Raw genomic sequence first — 19,356 nt, forward strand, 5'->3', positions numbered from 1 at the left:
AAGCATCCTTCCAAGTTGAATAGCTAGGTCAGTGGGGAAACATAATTTTAAGGACCTAGCCATTTTATCAGCCAATGTCTCATCAGGAAATTAGAAATGGTACTAATTGTTTTAACCAGGGGACTTAATTTAAGGAATAATTGCTATTGTTAGAAGAGCTGAAGGAGCAAAATTAGAAGGTAAAATAAGCCTGAGGGCAGTGACTTCAGGAAATTACTATTAACCCTACGACTATAGGAATAGGGAGGAGCTGGTTTTACTAGGGCCCTGAAAGCACTCATTGCTGCCCCTGTTGAAGACAGTGCCTGCTGCTGGAACCAGTGGCAATGTACACTCCATGGTGGCACACTGCATAAGGACCTTACTATCAACAATGGACTGCACATATGCCAGGGTCCCAGAAATTATAGTGAAGATGAAAAGCCCTTTATGCTTGGTGCCTCTCCAAGCATAATAACATCATCACAAGACAAGGCATTTCTCTTTGTGGTGATTCTGATGTAAGCACACATATTGGGTGTCCAGTGCTATAAAAGAAGAGCATGCACCATTATTCATGCCATGTACTGCTTGATCGTGATAGCAAATAAAGATCCTGGTGGTTTTATGTATTCACTACAAAGTAGTCTAGTCTTTATTTTAGAGTGGGCTTTTATTATAAAAAAATGTTTGATGTTGGGCTGGAGAGAGGGCTCAGCAGTTAAGAGCATTTGCCTTTCTTACAGGGGACCTGGGTTTCCTTCCCAGCACCACACAGCAGCTACAACCATCTGTAACTCCAGTTCTAGCAAATCTGATGCCCTCTTCAGTGCACAGATATACATGCAAGCCAAACATTCATATACACAAAATAATTCTGAAAAATGTTTACTGGGCTGGAGAGACGGCTCAGTGGTTAAGAGCACTGCCTGCTCTTCTAAAGGTCCTGAGTTCAATTCCCGGCAACCACATGATGGCTCACAACCATGTGTAATGAGGTCTGGCACCCTCTTCTGGCCTTCAGACATACTCACAGACAGAATATTGTATACATAATAAATAAATAAATAAATAAATAAATAAATAAATATTTTTTAAAAAAAATGTTTACTATAGCTGGCTATGGTAGTGTGTGCTTGTATTAATCCCAGCACTCTAAAGGTGGCAGAAACACCAAGAGTTTAATGTCGTTGGATACACTGTCTACTTGGGTCAAAGGTCTTCTCACCCTAGATCAGGCACCAATGTCACACCAACGAAATGATTCCACTCCAGTCCTTCTTGGTAAACCTCTTGCTTGCAACAGCGTGGGTGACCCCAGCAGCAGTGAAAGTCCCAGCCTACCATGAATGATGGCTCCCTGTAGCCGCACCATGAGGGTCCCCCTACAGTTAACCTTCCATGGTCCACTTACTCAAGCACAGATGGGGAATTACTTAAGCTGGGAGGGAGACTCAGAAGGCCACGGGACAAATCTCAAGTGAGGGTGGATGACCCTTTTCAGTCTCTCCTTCTTTTAGGGAACGTGAGCAGCCTGCCCTTGTGAAGTAGCTCTTGGGGCGGGGGTAATCATGGCTTCTGTGACCACACCATTGTGCTCACAGTATGTCCAGCAACGCAGGGATCCATGAGGGAACCATCTTAACCAAATGGAAAATTATTTACTGTAAACCAGTTGGATGCAACAACAGCTTCATACACCTTGAGTCTTGGTGCGGGAGAATTCTCTGTATTCTGTCAATCATATTTTAAGTAAACGCTGATTGACCAGGCGGGAAGCACAGGTGGGCGATGAGAACAGGAGCATTCTGGGAAGCAGGAAGCTCCCTCCACAGTCCTGCCCAGATCACCAAAGAAGCAACATGTGAGCTGACAGCTGAAAAAGGTACCAAGCCATATGGCTAACATAGATGAGAATAATGGGTTAATATAAGTCATAATAGCTAACAAGAAGCCTGAGCTAATGGGCCAATCAGTTTATAATCTTACTGAGTCCTGTGTGTAATTTTCTTTCTTTGGGGCTTGCCGACTGTGGGGTACTGGGCAGGACAGATACCCCAACAAGCAGGCCCCCTCATGTTACAGAGTCTAACTGTCTTATAGTTATGTCACCTTCTCTTCTGCTGGATTTAATCTAGGGCTTTGTACATGGCAGCCTTAGGAACATTAGGCTATACCATATATATGTCCCATATGGACTAGGTATGGAATATGCTATACTGTCTAGGTCTGTTTAAGAACGTTGTATGATGTTTACGCAAAGGTAACATCAGCTAGAGAGACCTGAGAACATGTCTCCCTTGTAAAATGACAGCGGTCTGCTTAGAATCCCCGCAGGATGCTGGAACCAGGGTCCTCGGCTGCTGCAGCTGTTGAGTCTGCGAAAAGATGATCTTCCCCATTGTGGGAAGTGTCAGAGACAGCTGCAGCAGCCGAGGAATAAAATGTTTTCCTTTTTGCCCTCTGGTCAGCTCTGTCAGGGTCTCCTACCCGGTGAGCAGAGCCAGAAGCAAACTGCAGAGGAGTTTGCTGGGTCCAGCTTCCCAGATGCAGAGAGAACTGCCAGCTCCCTCCGTGGGCATTTGACTTGTGCAGTCACCCAGGGCCTGTGACCCAGGGCCCCACCCTTCAAAGAGCCCTGTGCTTGCTTTAATGCTCCCTTGTCACTGCCTTGAGATTTTAATTTAAAAACAGAGTCTCACACTTTTATTTTGCACTCACCCTGCAAATTATGTGGCTGGTCTCACAGACCGGAGCATGGCGGGGCATGAATGAAGCAGACAGCCAAGTGAAAAATGCCAGAGCTGCCATGTGCCAAATTGCTAGCCTCAAAGTTTGCAACAACTTGAATGTCTCAGCAATGTCGAGAGTTGCCTGGGAAACCATAAATGGATTTTGGTGCTGACAGACAAGTTTCTAAGATTTTTTTTTTTCCCCCACGCACTGTGTACTGGTTCCAAAAGCAGCGATGGAGAAGTCAACCAACTGGCTCTTAGGTCTTCAGCCTAGAGGGTCAGGTGATAAGGCTTTCATGTGCCATTCTCCAGTCTCCTGTGGGAAGAGACCTGACTGGGAGCCCACTGGCTCTCAAGAAATCTATGCACCATTGCCTTCCTTTATGGTAGTATTGAAGTCCATCCTATTTATCTGTCCGTGTCTCTCTGCTGGCATGTCGGTGTAGAGATGGCAGTGGTCAGTCACTCACGAGCACTTGGAGTCTGTGAGGCTCAGCAGATGCTAGTTTCAGCGTATCTTCTGGAAGAAGATGGTTCTTGATTGGCCCCAAATTCCCCAGCAACAGCAAGGGAAGGGAAGAGGCAAAGGGATTTCAAAGCCTTGGTCGAGTGGGTAAGCTATTATAGGAACCAAAGCACAGTCATCTCATAGGTGGAGTGGGGAGGTAACCAGGAGAGGAGGTAGATGAATTCCTAAGGGAACCCAAAACTGCTGCTTTAGCCCTTGAAGAACCAAGAAAAGCTCACTTTGAGATATGGAACTTTTAGTTACACCTGCCGGTCAACTGAAATGTGCTTCTGGACATCTGTTTCTTTGAATTAAATCACAGAGCCTATAGGTAATTTTCTGTAACTCCCTGTAAAAGATGAGATTGATTTTTTTTTTTCTAAATCCTTACTATCTGCCAGTGTGTATCTGGCTATAGTCAGATGTGCTAGTTTCGGCTCCCAAGGATAGAACAGTGGAAGGAACAGAAACAACCCTGACCTTCTGAGACCTACAGCCTGGAAAGAGGAGAAAGGAACCAGTGGCACCATGGCAAGATTGGCACTGGGCAGAAGTGTTGAAGGGTGCATAGCACCTCATTAAAATATCAGGGAGCTCCTGGGAGTGCGGCTGGGCAGCACTAAACCAAGCAAGAAGGCGGCCATTGAAGGAAAAGGGAGCGGCCGGTACACTGTTCTGAGGTGACAACTTACTTTGGGTGTAAGAACTGAAGGAAACAGAATGTGGAGAGGCAGCAATGGAGCTTGGAAGGCTGAGATGGCAGGGGTATCTGTTGATTTCTTACCACATGCAAAGCCTAGATTGATTTAGAGCAAGGAATAAAGGACAAAGAAAAAGCCGAACTCCTTCAAGATAGCTCTTTGAATACCCATGACCTTTACCTAAGGGCAATGTCTAATGATTCAGGTCTTCAGTCTCAGGAAAGAGACATGAGGTACCAGTCATCATTAGAGCTGCGATCCTGGTACTCAGGAAGCTGAGACACGAAGACTGGGAATTGCAAGCCAGACTGGAGCAGGTCTCAAAAAATGTAGCGAGAAGGGGTTTTAGGCAAGCATAAAGAATCGCCTTTTGAATAAGTTCAGTTTGTGGTCTCTGTGGGCTGATCAAATGGAGTTGTCTCATGGATGGATGTTAATTATTAGCCACTAACTGAGAACCTTAAATTACTTCAGGGGAGCTTAGCAAGCGAGTTTCTTTGCAAATCTTAAAGGAGTCAGGCACAAATTCTTTTGTTTTGCTACAGGAGAGACCAGGAAAAGTCTAAACCATCAAATTCCTACACCCTTTTGAAATCCACGACTCCTCCCGGCTGCAGGGAAGGTCCCCTGGGACTCTAGCCTGGGTTTCATGGCTTTCCTAGTTGTCTGCTTCCCCAGTTTAGAAATTAGAGTAGATAGGTGATGAGCTCAAGGCAGAATCTGCGAGGCATTCATCTTAGGTTCCCAGTGCCTCATAAGATTCCCTGAACACAATAGACTCATCTTTGCTGAGTGACTCTAATTTGTATCTTAAAATTCATCTGCTGAGTCGAAAGGAAATTAAAACAGTGATATATTTTAAAGATAGCCAGTAGTTTTCATATAACAATGAAAACAGATTTAATTTATAAAACTTTTTTTTTTTTTTTTTAAAGACAGAGTCTTAATATGTAGCCTGGCTGACCTGGGTCTTGATATATAGTTTAGACTGCTTCTGCCTCTCAAGTGTTGGGCATCCCAGGCTTTGAAAACAAATTTAAATAATAAACAACAACTTGAAAGCTAAAGGCAGTTAAAAATTTGTTCTTTTTCTCCTCAGTTTTTTTTTTTTTTAACCTTTTGGTGACTTTTATACTCACACTGAACTAAAAATAAAGCAGAGCAGAGAAAAATACCTCTGGGTCAACATAAAAGCTAAACATGTGAGTGCTTTGAAATGCGTGGGGGCTGGGGCTGGGGCTGGGGCTGGGTCTCAGTGACAGAGGATTTACTTAGCATAGATGGGTCCAGTCCACACTACTACAAAACAAGCAGATAAATAAGCCATAATCTCATTCCTCAGAGATGGTCCTTTACATTTAGAAAATAAAATCAAAATCAAAACAAACAAACAAACAAACAAAAAACAGACAGGAGGTAGGGGGAGATGGGAGGAGGACAAGGGTGGGGAGACAAAGAAATGGTAACATCTGGAGATGGCCCACGTTGCTTGGAGAACAAATGGGGCGCCAGGATAGGCATAGGGATTTGTGTCTGGAGTCTCAGCTACTTCGCAGGCTGCTGAAAGATGTCTTGAGCCAAGGGGCTGAAAGCCATCCTGTGTGACAAAGAACTTGCCTCGGTAGTGACGTGAAAGCCACGGATGATGTTTGGTCCCCTTCCAGTTCTCTCTACTGGCATACATATGTACACGACATAAAGTGTTGGAAGTTTAACCAAACATGGTTTACAGTTTATATTGTTTCAAACTATGCTCCCTGTAGTTAGCTGTTAGTTGAGGAAATTGATGATTTTTTTTTGTTTTAGATTTTATTATTTTTACTTTATGTGCATGAGTACTTTGCCTGTATGTATGTCTGAGTCCCATGTGTGTGATACCTGTGGAGGTGAAAAGAGAATGTAAGATCCCCAAGACTGGAGTTACAAGAAGTTGTTAGCTGCTGTGTGAGTGCTGGGAACTGAACCCAGGTCCTCTGGAAGCGTAGCCAGTGCTCCTAACTGCGGACCATCTTTCTAGTTCCACATGGTTAGATCTGTGCTCAAAACTTCAGTGAAGACATAGTACTTCTTACTCACTCCTTCAGTGACTATTTGAGTGGAAAGATTATTATGCCAAAATACACACATGATGAAAGAAAGGAAAGGAAAAAAAAACTGCAAATAAGGTGGCATAGATTGAATATTTGAGTGGAAAGATTATTATGCCAAAATAAACACATGATGAAGGAAAAGGAAAAGAAGCTGCAGATAAGGAAGCGTAGATAGTCAAGGGCTGTTAACTTGAAAAGCTGCCAATATGCACAAGAAAACACCAAAGAAAGCTGAATGAGGAGAGATGGATAAATGAATGGGTGACCGAACAAGTGAATGATTAACAAGGTCTCTGTCAGTAGGAAGCCTTGTTCTATGAGAGATGAGCAGGAGTCAAGGAGCGTGTCATGATGGAGGAGATGATGGGACACCCAAAAGAGAAGACACGTTCTGAGAATGCCAGTATGGGAACATTCCAACTGCCCTGCTGGGGCTACTGATCGAACGGACTCCTTGGAGACCCCAGTCTCCTGCTTTGCTAGGAGGAAAAACCCTCGTCTAAGGCTAGATGCAGTTCTGTCTCTCCATCACCAGCCCTCCAGCAGCGTAATTCTATTGACTAGACATCATGCATTATACAGGACAGTCAATTTTCACGATTCGGTTTCGTTATCAGGTTCCTTATGTGTCTAGTTTGGAAAATATGGTGGTCACAGAAAGCCTATGAAGACTTGGGCTGGAAGAGAGAGAATGATTAGTGGGTGGAGTAACTGTACTTTGAGCAGAGTATTCAGTAATAAGGTGTCCTTACTGCTTTACACAGTTTTTCTAAAAGCATGTCCAAGGGAAGACTAAACTCTCATTGCCACACGAAGGACTCACATTGACAGCAACCTCCCTGGTTACAAAGTAGAAAGTCAGAAATCAAAGAGAGTGAACGAATAGGTAAAGAACATTTTCATTCTCTCTCTTTCCTTTGTATTTTGTGTCATTCATTCATGATGACTCCTGCTTATTGTTTACCTAAGACCTGGGCAACCAGAACAGTGGCACTTCTTAGAGTCTAAGGACTTGATTCAAAGGATATAGTAATTCCTTTGAAGACTTGTGTCTGTGTTACACACTCATATAAATTTAATACATGTTTATTTATATAATGTAAGAATACTTTTATTACCCCAAATTATATTGTCACTGCAGGAAGACTTGCTGAATATGATGTACGTGGTGTCTTTCTAGGTAATTGTCACCCACATTTTTGCCACATACTCATAATCTGAGAGGCACACCATGACAAATTCAAAGGTAAACTGGCCGATGAACTTTGTCTTAACATTTTAAGGTCTATTTTCTTCCCAACAACTCTGTCTTTCTTTAACTGCAAACACTGAGGAGGGTGAGTCCACCAAACGGGGGATCATTAAGCAGAGGGGCACCCTGTGCTGATGGGTGGCAACTTGCACTACCACTTCCTTTGGTCAGGCACATAATTAGAAACAAGGCCAAAGGAGGCGGAAGGGGAGGGGGAACTCTCCCCAGATGATGGTGGCATATGCCTTTAATCCCAGAACTTGAGAGGAAGAGGCAAGTGGATCTCTGAGTTCGAGGCCAGTCTTGTCTACAAAATGAGTTCCAGGACAGACAAAGCTACAGACAGAGAAACCCTATCTCTAAAACCAAAACAAAACAATTAGCATAAGACTCCCATCTGATTGTACTGCAAAGTCAGGTGGTGATAGTCCACATCCTTATTCCTAGCATTTGGGAGGCAGAGGCAGTCAGATCTCTGACTTTGAGGCCAGCCTGATCTACAGAGCGAGTCCCAGGGCAGCAAAGGCTACATAGAGAGACCTTGTCTCAGAAAACCAAAACCAAGGGGCTGGAGAGATGGCTCAGAGGTTAAGAGCATTGCCTGCTCTTCCAAGGGTCCTGAGTTCAATTCCCAGCAACCACATGGTGGCTCACAACCATCTGAACTGATATCTGATGCCCTCTTCTGGCCTGCAGACAGACACACAGACAAAATATTGTATACATAATAAATAAAATAAATAAAAAAAAGAAAACCAAAACAAAACATAAAAATGGTTGCACTGTAAGTTTATGTCCTAATTACTATCTTTGTTCCAAGGTACCAATGTTAGACAAAATTAAAAGTGAGGAAACGAAATCCATAGAGTCATGCTCAAAAACAGGATAAGCATTTGCCATTCAGAGATGAAGCAAATGGTGGATAGAACTGAAGCCGCTGGCCGACTGAGTCCAATCATCAGACACAAGCAGCCGAGAAATCCTGCCTTTCTTGAGACAGAACCTGCAGGAATGTAGGCACAGCAAGGGATGAAAGCTGGGTTCACTGCTTCAGGCCAGGCTCTGGGGAGGCATCATTCTCTCCCTTCATCTTTGGAAGGAGAGGAGGCCCAGGAAGAAATTAAAGTGGCCCTTGCCTAGGTCACATAGGGCAGAGAAAATAAGAAGGCAGATAAGAGGGCTGGAGAGATGGCTCAGAGGTTAAGAGCACTGACTGCTCTTCCAAAGGTCCTGAGTTCAATTCCCAGCAACCACATGGTGGCTCACAACCATTTGTAACGAGATCTGGTGCCCTCTTCTGGCCTGCAGGCATACACGCAGACAGAATATTGTATACATAATAAATAAAAAATTAAAAAAAAAGAAGGCAGATAAGAGCAGATAGATACTTAGTCAGGATCTAAATCAAGCTATTTATAGCAACAATACAGCTGCGATCCTAGGCTATCTCCTCTAGATGGTAAATTGCAAATCTAATTGTAGTTTGGAAGTCCTGCAGGGCTTGTGTGAAAATTGGCGGGTGAAGCATTTTTAGGTTAGGAGTAGTGAGGAAAACGTTTAAGAGAAACCCCCACAGAGGACGAGCCTGAAACCAAGAAATTGAGGGCAATAATACTAAGAGTCAACAAAATCAACAATGAGGAGATTAATTAATTAATCTGAAAACAACTTAAAGTAAGTATGTTTAAGACACTCAAAAAGCTGTAATGGCTCATACCAATAATCCTAAAACTCAAGAGGCCGAGGCAGGAGGATTATTGTAAGTTTGGGGTCAGCCTTGGCTACATAGAATGAGATCTTGTTTCAAAAATTAATATAGTTGATTAATTCATTACAGAAGCTACCAAGTCTGTAGGGACAATAGTGGCGAGTTGTTCCGAATGCAGCTAGCCACATTCTCGTTGGATTTGAGGCTCACTCACAGAAGGGATTCCATGTCAGATACTATCAGCCTGGTCAAAAGCTGTAACTGGGAAATTTAAAAGCCCTAGAAGGAAAGTTTATGTTGTTGCTCGGCTAAATGGACATGATGCATTAGTCAAATTTCCTCTAAAATATTTATGCTTATGCCCATATATTAGTGTTGCCATCAGCTTTGGTTAGAGACCCTGCTGTTTATGGTGAGTGGTTGTTATTTAAAGACTTAGAACTGGCCAAAATGCTGCAAATACGTAATTGCTGAATGCATAGCCCTAAACGGGACATCTGTACCACTCCCTCCAAGACTCAGGGAACACAATGAAAGATGGGACAGAAAGAGTGTCTGAATTGGAAGAAGAGGCGGAACGTTCCGGAATGCTGTCTCCTGGGCACAACGTAGCCATTGTGCAGCTGTGACTACCTGGACAAGACCTGAGCCATACTGGGCCAGTCAACATTCTGGCAAGACGGGGGTAGTGGTCTCACAAGGCCCCACCCTTTTCATGGAGCTTGAGAAAGTTAATGGCTGTTGGGAGAGAGAGAAGCATTTTCTTTAGTGCGCAGTTCCTGGTAATTTGTCCTTGTTCCTGTAACTCATTTACCCCAGGGAAGTCACCTGTTTATGAGGCAAACAAACATGGAGCAGCAGTTGGGAAGAGGAAGGAAATCGTACAGAGTGGGGAGGGGGACAAGAAAGGGTAGTGCCAAATGATGATTCTGTCCAAATACATTATATGTGTATAAAATGGTATAAAAATGAAGCCCACTGTGTGTGGACTAATACATACTAATGAAAAATCCTAAAACTACTAGAAGAAGAAATGGAAATACTGACTTAATAAAAGAAATTATCAAATAGAAGCAGACATATAGGCATTGAAGTTGCCATATTTGCCTCATTTCCTAAATGTTGAGAAAATTTGAAAATAAATTGATTAAGTATTATAGTAAGAGGGTAATTTAAAAGGGCGCTATAAATCTAAGAAGAGTATAATCAGGAGAATCGTAATAATAACACTAAAATGAAGTAAAGTAGAAACTAAGAAACTGTAAGACTGTGCCAAATAAAAGCTGACTTCTTGGAAAACTTAATAAAATAGTCAAGTCTCTGGCAAGCTCAGTCCAGAAATAAAAGAGAAAAACTGTTAAGCAGTGTTGAGATCATTCTGTAGACACTTAAGGATTAAAAATATTGCAATGATGAATACAAACAAGTTCATGTCACTACATTCCTAAACTGGTAGAATGGGCAAGATTTAAAAAAAAAATGCCATCCTAAAATTGAGTCAAGAAAGAGAGCTGGCTGGGTGGTGGTGGTGCACGCCTTTAATCCCAGTACTTGGGTGGCAGAGGCAGGCCGATCTCTGTGAGTTTGAGCCAGCCTGGTCTCCAGAGTGAGTCCCAGGATATTCAGGGCTGCACAGAGAAACCCTGACTTGAACCACCATCACCCCCAGAAAAAAGAAAGATCTGGCTAGCACTTGAAAAGCCAAGGAATGGCAACTGCAAGTCCAAATCGACCTGGGCTACATAATGAGACCTGCTGTCAGAATAACAAATAAGGAAGCAAGCAAACTAACAATAACCAACAATAACTGTTAGCCGTTAACTTGACAATTTAAACATCATCACTTTAATAATACCAGAATCAGATTCTTTTTTTCTGGGGGGGGGGGCAAGCTTTACTAACACTTGAGAAAGAGATAGCCTCTTTGCCAAGAGATAGCACCTTAAGTGAAGACAGAAGCGCCTGCCCCTCCAAAGGTGAAGCCAACGTGAAGCCTTTAAAAGCCAAAAAGGTAGCACTGCAAACCATCCATAGCCACAAAAAGAAGACCAGCAGGTCACATACCTTTGGTCCACCAGGAGGCAGCCCTTCCTGTTCTTGCAAAAACACCCCCAGGAGAAACAAGTGTGTTCACTATATCAACATCAAGCTCTCCCTGGCCACTGAGAACAACATGAAGTGGACAGACAGCAATACGCGCGTGTTCACTGTGGATGTCAAGACCAACAAGAGGAACCGGATCAAACAGGCTGTGAAGAGCTGCTGTGACATTAGTATGATCACACATGATAGAGAGAAGAAGGTATGTTTCGAACTTGCTTCTGATTGGGATGCTCACAACACTGGCAGTATCTAAACTTCGGTCAGGAAATGAGAGTGGGTGCAATGTAGGACCCAGCCACGACAAGCACAGTAGAGGCCTGGGTCTCAGTAGTTTCCCCTAAGGCAATACCTGATTGCAAGAAAGACCATAAACTGAGACTACCCAGGCACCACCCAGGAACAGACCATCCAAAGGAAATTCCTAACGTTCCAACCATTGTAGATAGGATCACCTGCCAGCACACACCCATCGCTTTTCACCAGGACACCCTGAGACAAATGCCAGCCAATCAGAATTGAACCTGTCTCTCTAAACCCTGCTAAAGTAACTTCTCTGGTTTTTGCCTTTAAATAGTGCTCTCTAGAAGGATGGGGTACCTCCTCTCACCTCTACCAGCGTGTACACACGATAATAAACTTTGCTTTTGCATTTCGGTGAGTCAGTCTCCCTGGTGTTCTTTTGGGGTCCCCACGGGCTGGGCAAAACATGGGATTGCTGAGGAGATGACTCAGTGGTTAAGAGCACTGGCTGCTCTTTCAGAGGATCCAGGCTTGGTTCTCAGCACCCACATGGCAGTTCACAATTGTTTGTAACTTGAGTTCCGAATGATCCAGCACTCCCTTTTGGTTTCCACAGGCATTCCACAAAGGTGGTGCACAGACATAGATGCGTGGGGGGAGGGGGAGAGCCAAAACCAAAAGCAACAAACAATACAAAATCCCCATACATATAAAATAATAAAATAATTTTAAAACACAGAGGGAATTCTTTTTGTAGAAACTACGTCCAGAACAGCAAAAGGCAGGAAACAATTCACTTCATAATCAAGAACAATCCTTTGAACACAGTCAGAAATGACATACTATTCTGCTACATTATTATAAGATAGGAGGCTTGGGTCCAGCACCACCAATGGCAAAACCCCGCAGAAAAGTGTAGCTGTCCAGAGGCAGTGACTATGGGGCCCACTTCAGAGGCAGGCTACCAACGACCAACCCCGGAGAAAGAGCACATATCATTCTAATTGATTAGCTGAAAACATTAGTTAGAACTTAAAATGTATTTGTGATAAAAGTCAAATTAAAAAGCGTTTTTCATTTGTTTTGTTGTTGTTGTTTGTTTTTTGAGACAGGGTTTCCCTGTGTAGCCCTGGTCACTCTACAGACCAGGTTGGCCTCAAACTCAGAGATTTGCAGCCTTTGAGTCCCAAGTATCTAAAGGTGTGTGCCACCATGGCCCAACAGGAAGAAAATTTTATACTAATATAAAACTTCTAAGACTTCAAGGAATTTACAAGACGCTAGGCGGTGGTGGTGCACACCTTTAATCCCAGCACTTGGGAGGCAGAAGCAGACAGATCTCTGTAAATCTGAAGCCAACCTGGTCTGCAAAGTGAGTTCCAGGATAGACAGACAGTGCTGTTACATAGAGAAACCCTATCTCAAAAAAAAAAATTACAAGAAGCATGACATTCACTGATAAAGTTCCAGAAGTTTTTCCATCAGCCAGAAACAAGCTACATCATCTCCTTAGCTACCTCTGATCAAGATCATAGAGGTCCTAGTGTTATAGTTACTTTTCTGTTGTAAAACACTGTGACCAGAAGCCACTTATGGAAGAAAGAGTCTATTTGGATTTATGGTTCCAGAGAAGTAAGGGTCTACCTCAGCAGGGAGACACGGCAACCAGCAGCAGACATGATAGCAGGAACAGGAAGCTGCGCGCTCACATCTTCAAATGCAAGTCTAGAGCACAGACAAGGAGCAGAAAGTGGGGCGAGGCTCCAAAAAATCAAAACTCGCCCTCTCCCCAGTAATGTATTTCCTTCAGCAAGGCTTCACCACCTAAACCTCCCCAAAGAGAACCAACAACTGGAAATGAGTGTTCAAATGCATGAGTCTGTGGGAAGCATTCTCATTCGAGCTACTATGCCTAGCTAAAGCAATAAGAAAAGAAAAAGAAACAGAGGTGTCGTGGAATATTTATACACTATGTGAAGACATTTTGTTGTGATTGCTTTATTAAAGAGATGAACAGCCAATAGCTAGGCTGGAAGTATAAGCAGGACTTCTGGGCAGAGAGAGGAAGTAAAGAGAGAAACATCAAACTGTCCGAAAGACGCCATGGAGAGGTGGAACAAGCTGGACACATAGAATGGGAGAGAGGTAAAAAGTCACGTGGTAGAATGTATATTAATAAAAATATAGATTAATTTAAGTTATAAGAACTAAAGGGACAAGCATAAGCTAAAGCTATGCTTTCATAATTAATAATTAGTTTCTATTTCATTATTTGTGAGCTGATAGTCCCCACAAAAAAGTACTGTTATATATGATATCCAACATGAGGCTTGAATATCCAAACATAGGGCTTGAGAAAACTAAGAAAAGTTCTGGACAAGGAGTGAGATGTGGATTCCTAGTCCTGCAGTCTCTCAGGTGGGCCGGTACTCAGCAGCATACAGAGACAAGGCTCCTGGCCACTGTCTGTGGACTGGAACCAGCTGCCAGCGCCACACACCAGCACCATGCACTAAGGTGAGCCACACAGCAGTTGACACGGCAGTTGAAGATCTGTCTCACGTAGTCAGAGAACACTGCAGCCACTTAGTAAAGTCAGGCCCAGATACAGAAGACCTCTAAAAAGGTACAGTATGTTTTAAAAATGTGCTTAGATGCTGAAGAAAGAAAAGAAAATGGGTACAGACAGTCGTGGAAAAAATAGTTTAAAAATAATCGTTTTTAAAGAGAGAGTAAAGAAATATTAAAAAATTAGCCACAATAAAAATGGGAAATACACAGGGTGTCCGGATCCTGTATGGTGTTTTGCTAACTTTGAATTTTTTAAATGCTAATGTACAAAAAAATAATAGCTGTGGAGAGACATTAGATTACAGAAACTGCTACATTAAACCAACCTATATATTTTTTTAATAATTTAATTTTTACATACCAATCCCAGTTCCCCCTCTCTCCTCTCTTCCATTCGCCCCCCACCTCCCATCTGGTCCTCAGAGAGGTTAAAGTGCCCCCTTGGAGGTCACCTAGGACTATCCCGTGCCGTCATTGAGGCAGGACTAAGGTCTTCCCCCTCACTGTCTACCCCCCTAACCCCCCACCCCCCACATAGTCTGAGCAAGGTATCTCTACATAGATTACAAAGTCAGGTCATGCACTAGGGTTAGATCCTGGTCCCACTGCCAGTGACCCCACATACTGCCCAAGCCACACTATTGTTCCCTGTATCCAGAGGGCTTAGTTGGTCCTTTGCAAGTTCCCCAGTTGTCGGTCAGTAGTCAGTGATCTTCCACAAGTTCTGGTCAGCTGATTCCGTGGGCTTCCCCCATCATGGTCTTGGCCCCTTTGTTCATCCCTCTCTACTCCTGGAACTCAGCCCAGTGGTTAGTTCCGGATCTCTGTATCTGCTTCCATCTGTTTCTGGAAGAGGGTGCTATCTTCTCTAGGGTTGTGGATTATAGGCTGGTTATCCTTTGCTTTATGTCTGGTATTCACTTTTGAGTGAGTACATACTATATTTGTCTTTCTGAGTCTGGGTTAGCTCACTCAGAATGTTTTTTTTTTCTAGCTCTGTCCATTTGCCTGAAAATTTAAAGATGTCATTTTTTTTTTACTGCTGAATAGTACTCCATTGTGTAAATGTACCACATTTGCTTTATCCATCCTGAAAACCAATGACTACAGACATAAAAATAAAGGCAAGAAAGACTACAGAACAAGTGATGTATATGTTGATTCCTCCACTATGGGAACAGCTCTGAGACTGGATGAGACTCTTGTTGGCTACAGAGTCCTCATGACTTATTCTTACATGTCATCCTTTCATATGACATGGATAGAAGTTTGGTTATACAGTTCATACAAACTCATAAAATTAACAGATGCCTTTAACCTTCTCAATCATAAAACAAGAAAAAAATCATTTTTAACTGACTTGTCCACACTGTATATTCATACTTGTGTTAATGTAGGTATATGTTACCTTGAAAAGATCATGTGTTTTCAGAAAAAAAGGGCCAGACACCAATAAAGACAAGTAGTCCAGGTGATGTAACCTCTCAGAATGCCTCTGTTTCAGTTTCCTCAAAATTCTGCATCCAGAACAGCTTCAAAGCTGCTAGATGAGATGGTCCAGCCTCATAGACTACTCTTGCCAGAACTTCAGATAAGCCATGCACTTTCCCATTACACAAAGACAAATGTTGCAGCTAGCTCCTCAGAACTTGACCATTCTCTCAAATTTCTCAGGATCCCCAAAGATGCCATCACCTCCATACAACAGGAAGCAGTCTAGAGAACGTGAGTCCACATTCCCAAGAGGTAGGGTGGGTGGTTTTGGTCATTCAATGGATTATGGATATTTATCATCAGTTAGGAGACTTGGTTGCAAGTTGTTGTTGGTAATGGTTAGGGAAAAGATTAAAGGAGATTAGATTCACAGACTTTTTTCTGAAGGAAAAAAGGGGGAATATAGTATTAAAATGATAGGATAAAAGGGTAGCTTATTAAACCTACTTTTAAACTAAAAAACAATTATTAGTCTTAGATATTTTACATTGGCATGGATTTTTATATATTGATACAAATTTAAGGTTGTTTTATTATACTGTATATATGTTTCTATTCTCTCAGTTATTACACCTATACAACTCATTTAACAATGGAATGTAAATTCCTAGTCCTTGAAAACTGTTAATACAAGCTACTTAAGATAATTAGTAAATACAGGTTAACAGTTAGTTATCTATAACAGTCAAACTTAGAGTCTTCTTAGGTATGTTTTTAAGGTAAACAGAAAAATATTTTAACTAGATAGATGATCTTCAAACACTTCAAAGACCTACAGAATGTACATTTAAAATATTAGAATAACATGAGGCTTTTTATGACAGTGAGACACATCTGCTTCTGACAGCATGGATTTACATTAAAAGAGGATGATGGGCATTGAAGAACCTCCATACGGAGCTTGATTTTAATGTGGCAAAGCTAGCCATTTAGGCAAGAAACAGTCCTTGCCTCCACTGCTGGCAGTATGCTGTTCAAACTGGACAAGAAGGACACAATAAAAAGCAACTTCTAAACTTTGATAAGACAAGGGAGGGCAGTCCTTCAAAATTTCTGCTTTACAGAAAAGTTTGTCAGATACTCTAGGCCTGAAGGCTGAAGATGGATGTACCAACATTGCAAAGGAACCTTGGAGTGACTGTCCAGACAGCCAGATGTCTTTGTCATTACTTAGTTTTGGAAGTTGCTTGCTCTGTATTTCCTGTTTAATGAGGAAATATTATATCCTTTTTGGGTCTCTTACAGTTTTACAGTTTTCCTTATTACCAAATTCAGAAAAGAAACTTACATAAGAAATATAAAGTTTATAAGTTTGAGAAACATAAGCTTATTTTGTTAATCTAAGAAGATGTTTTAAGGTCTAAAAAGATATTTTTAGGATGGTAATATACATGTTATAATAGAGAATGGTTTAGGTGTAAAACTTTGAACTCACTAAGATAGGACAGATAATACAGTACTTTCTCTGAATTTGCCAAAGATAAATTGACAGGATATTGTAAATGCAATTCTTACTTGATAATTATTCTTATTGTATATAGTTTTACCATGTTAGAGTAAAAATTTTTTGTTTTTATTTAAACAATATCTGATAATTGTTTTATTATAAATAATCTTCTTTTGTTAGAGTTAAAACCTTTCTTTTTTATTTAGACAAAAAGGGAGAAATGTTGTAGGATACTTATATGCTGTGAAGATCTATTACTGTGATTGGTTTAATAAAGAGCTGAATAGCCAATAGCTAGATAGGAGGTATAGGTGGGACTTACAGACAGAGGAAGAAAATAGGAGAGGATAACTGAGGTGAGCAAAAGACTTCAGGGAAATGCAAAATGAGTTGGACACACAGAATGGGAGAGAGGTAAAAGCCATGTGATAGAACATAGATTAATGAAAAATATGGGTTCATTTAAGTTATAAGAGCTAATGGTATATAAGTTATAATGAGCCTAACCTAAGACCAAACTTTTGTAATTAATAATCATATGTCTCAGTGTCATTATTTGCAGACTGGTGATCCCAAAGAAAAAGGACTGCTGCACATAGGATTCAGAACACAGAGGCATTTTTTTCATAATTACAGATGATCTGTATATTATAAATAGAAAAGATTCAAGCATGTAAATAGTGTGAATTGGGCTGGTAAGATGACTCAGTGGATAAAGATACTTGCTGCCAACCTTGACAAACTGAGTTCAATCCCCAGGGCACACTTGATAGAAGGAAAGAACCAACTCTCTCAAGTTGTATTCTGACTGTTATACATGTATAATGTCAAACGTGCCCCCCTGCATGTATACACAGAAAGAAAGAAAGATAATGTATTAAGCAATTAGAATTAATGCTAGAATAAAATCTTAATAGATAAACTTTGAGCAAATTTATAGAAATAAAGCCTTTGCTATGAACCATTAGCTTTCTATTAGAAGCCAAATGCAGTGGTACATGTCCATAAATAGTTTCAGCACTTGAGAGGCCACATCAGAGAACTGCCAAACTTTTTTTGGAGAGTTTTTTTTTGTTTTGTTTTAACTCAAGAGAAATATAAAGAAAGAACTAATAAAAAAGACATAAGTAGCCAGGCGGTGGTGGTGCATGCCTTTAATCCCAGCACTCGGGAGGCAGAGGCAGGTGGATCTTTATGAGTTCAAGGCCAGCCTGGTCTACAGAGTGAGTTCCAGGACAGCCAGAGCTACACAGAGAAACCCTGTCTCAACAATGCAAAGCAAAACAAAACAAAAAAACAAAAACAAAAACCAACAACTATAAAGAAGACAAATTAATGTAACAGATGGAATGAGCTAATATTTTAAAGATGTAAAGTAATTGAAGTTGATTTATGATTTAAGCTAGTCTAACTAAAATCTGTGACAAAGCTTTGAGAAGCATCAGTTTAGCTAGCCAAAAACTGTTACCCAGATTTCCACTCATTGGTTCATTGTGGCTTGGGTGAGCTACAAAAAAATTATGAACAATGATTGAAACATGGAGGCAAAGTAGGAATTATTTTTTGTGCTATGGAACTCAATAGAGTATAGGGCTAGGCTTTGTTGCAACAAATTCAGTGATACCTATATTAACTATGTGGTCCCTCTATGAGGAAGGGTGCTGGCCTGCCTGTAGAATCATAAATATCATCACCAAAGTTGGGGCAATGACAAACTGACATAGGCTTACCTTTGTGAGTTTTTGATTATTTCATTATTTCTGTTATTCTTCATTCATTTTCTTCCTTTGTTAGTCTTGGCTGGTTTTTTATCTGACACCAGGCATAGTTCACAGCTTACATAAAATGCACGACGATCACAATTAAGTAAATTCTAAACCCTCTAAAAAGCTCTTTAATTTCTGTCATTCAAAATGGTACTGTTTCTGATCAACAAACATCCTGTGAACATCATGCAAAACAGACATTTCACAGCAATTGACAGGCTGGTCCCCAAGTTAATTTGGAAGATGAAGAGGCCAAGAATAACTTAAGAGAATTTTGGAAAAAAAAAGAAGTAAAAATGGAGAGGATGAGGAGGAGTCTTGTGATAAGATATCAAGGCTTATTAGTGAGATATTTGGCCAAAGATGGTATGATGCCAGGAGATTTGAAAGCAGGAAGATGAGTAGAAAAGAATGGCTTTGTTCTTTTGGTGTCCATAAGGACAACCAAACAAATGTGGAGATATGATGTGTAAAGAAAGGGGCACTATAAATCAAAAGGAAAATTGATGGACTAGCCAGTAAATGAGGAGGGGGAGGGGAGACTGAATATCTACTAGAACAAAATTTATATGCCTACACCTTACCAAATACACAAAAACGTAGTCTTGGAAACCCAAGTTCTAAGCAAGAAAAAGCACTATCTAAAATGAATTATAGGAGACTATTATTGAGGATAGAGAAAAAATATATATATAAAACGTTAAAATTGAAACTATAAATGAAAACCTGACATACATGACTAGATTTTGAGAAAGAATAAAA

Source organism: Myodes glareolus, chromosome 7 (genome assembly GCF_982192425.1).
Source record: "Myodes glareolus chromosome 7, mMyoGla1.1, whole genome shotgun sequence".
In the NCBI taxonomy this organism is placed as follows: domain Eukaryota; kingdom Metazoa; phylum Chordata; class Mammalia; order Rodentia; family Cricetidae; genus Myodes; species Myodes glareolus.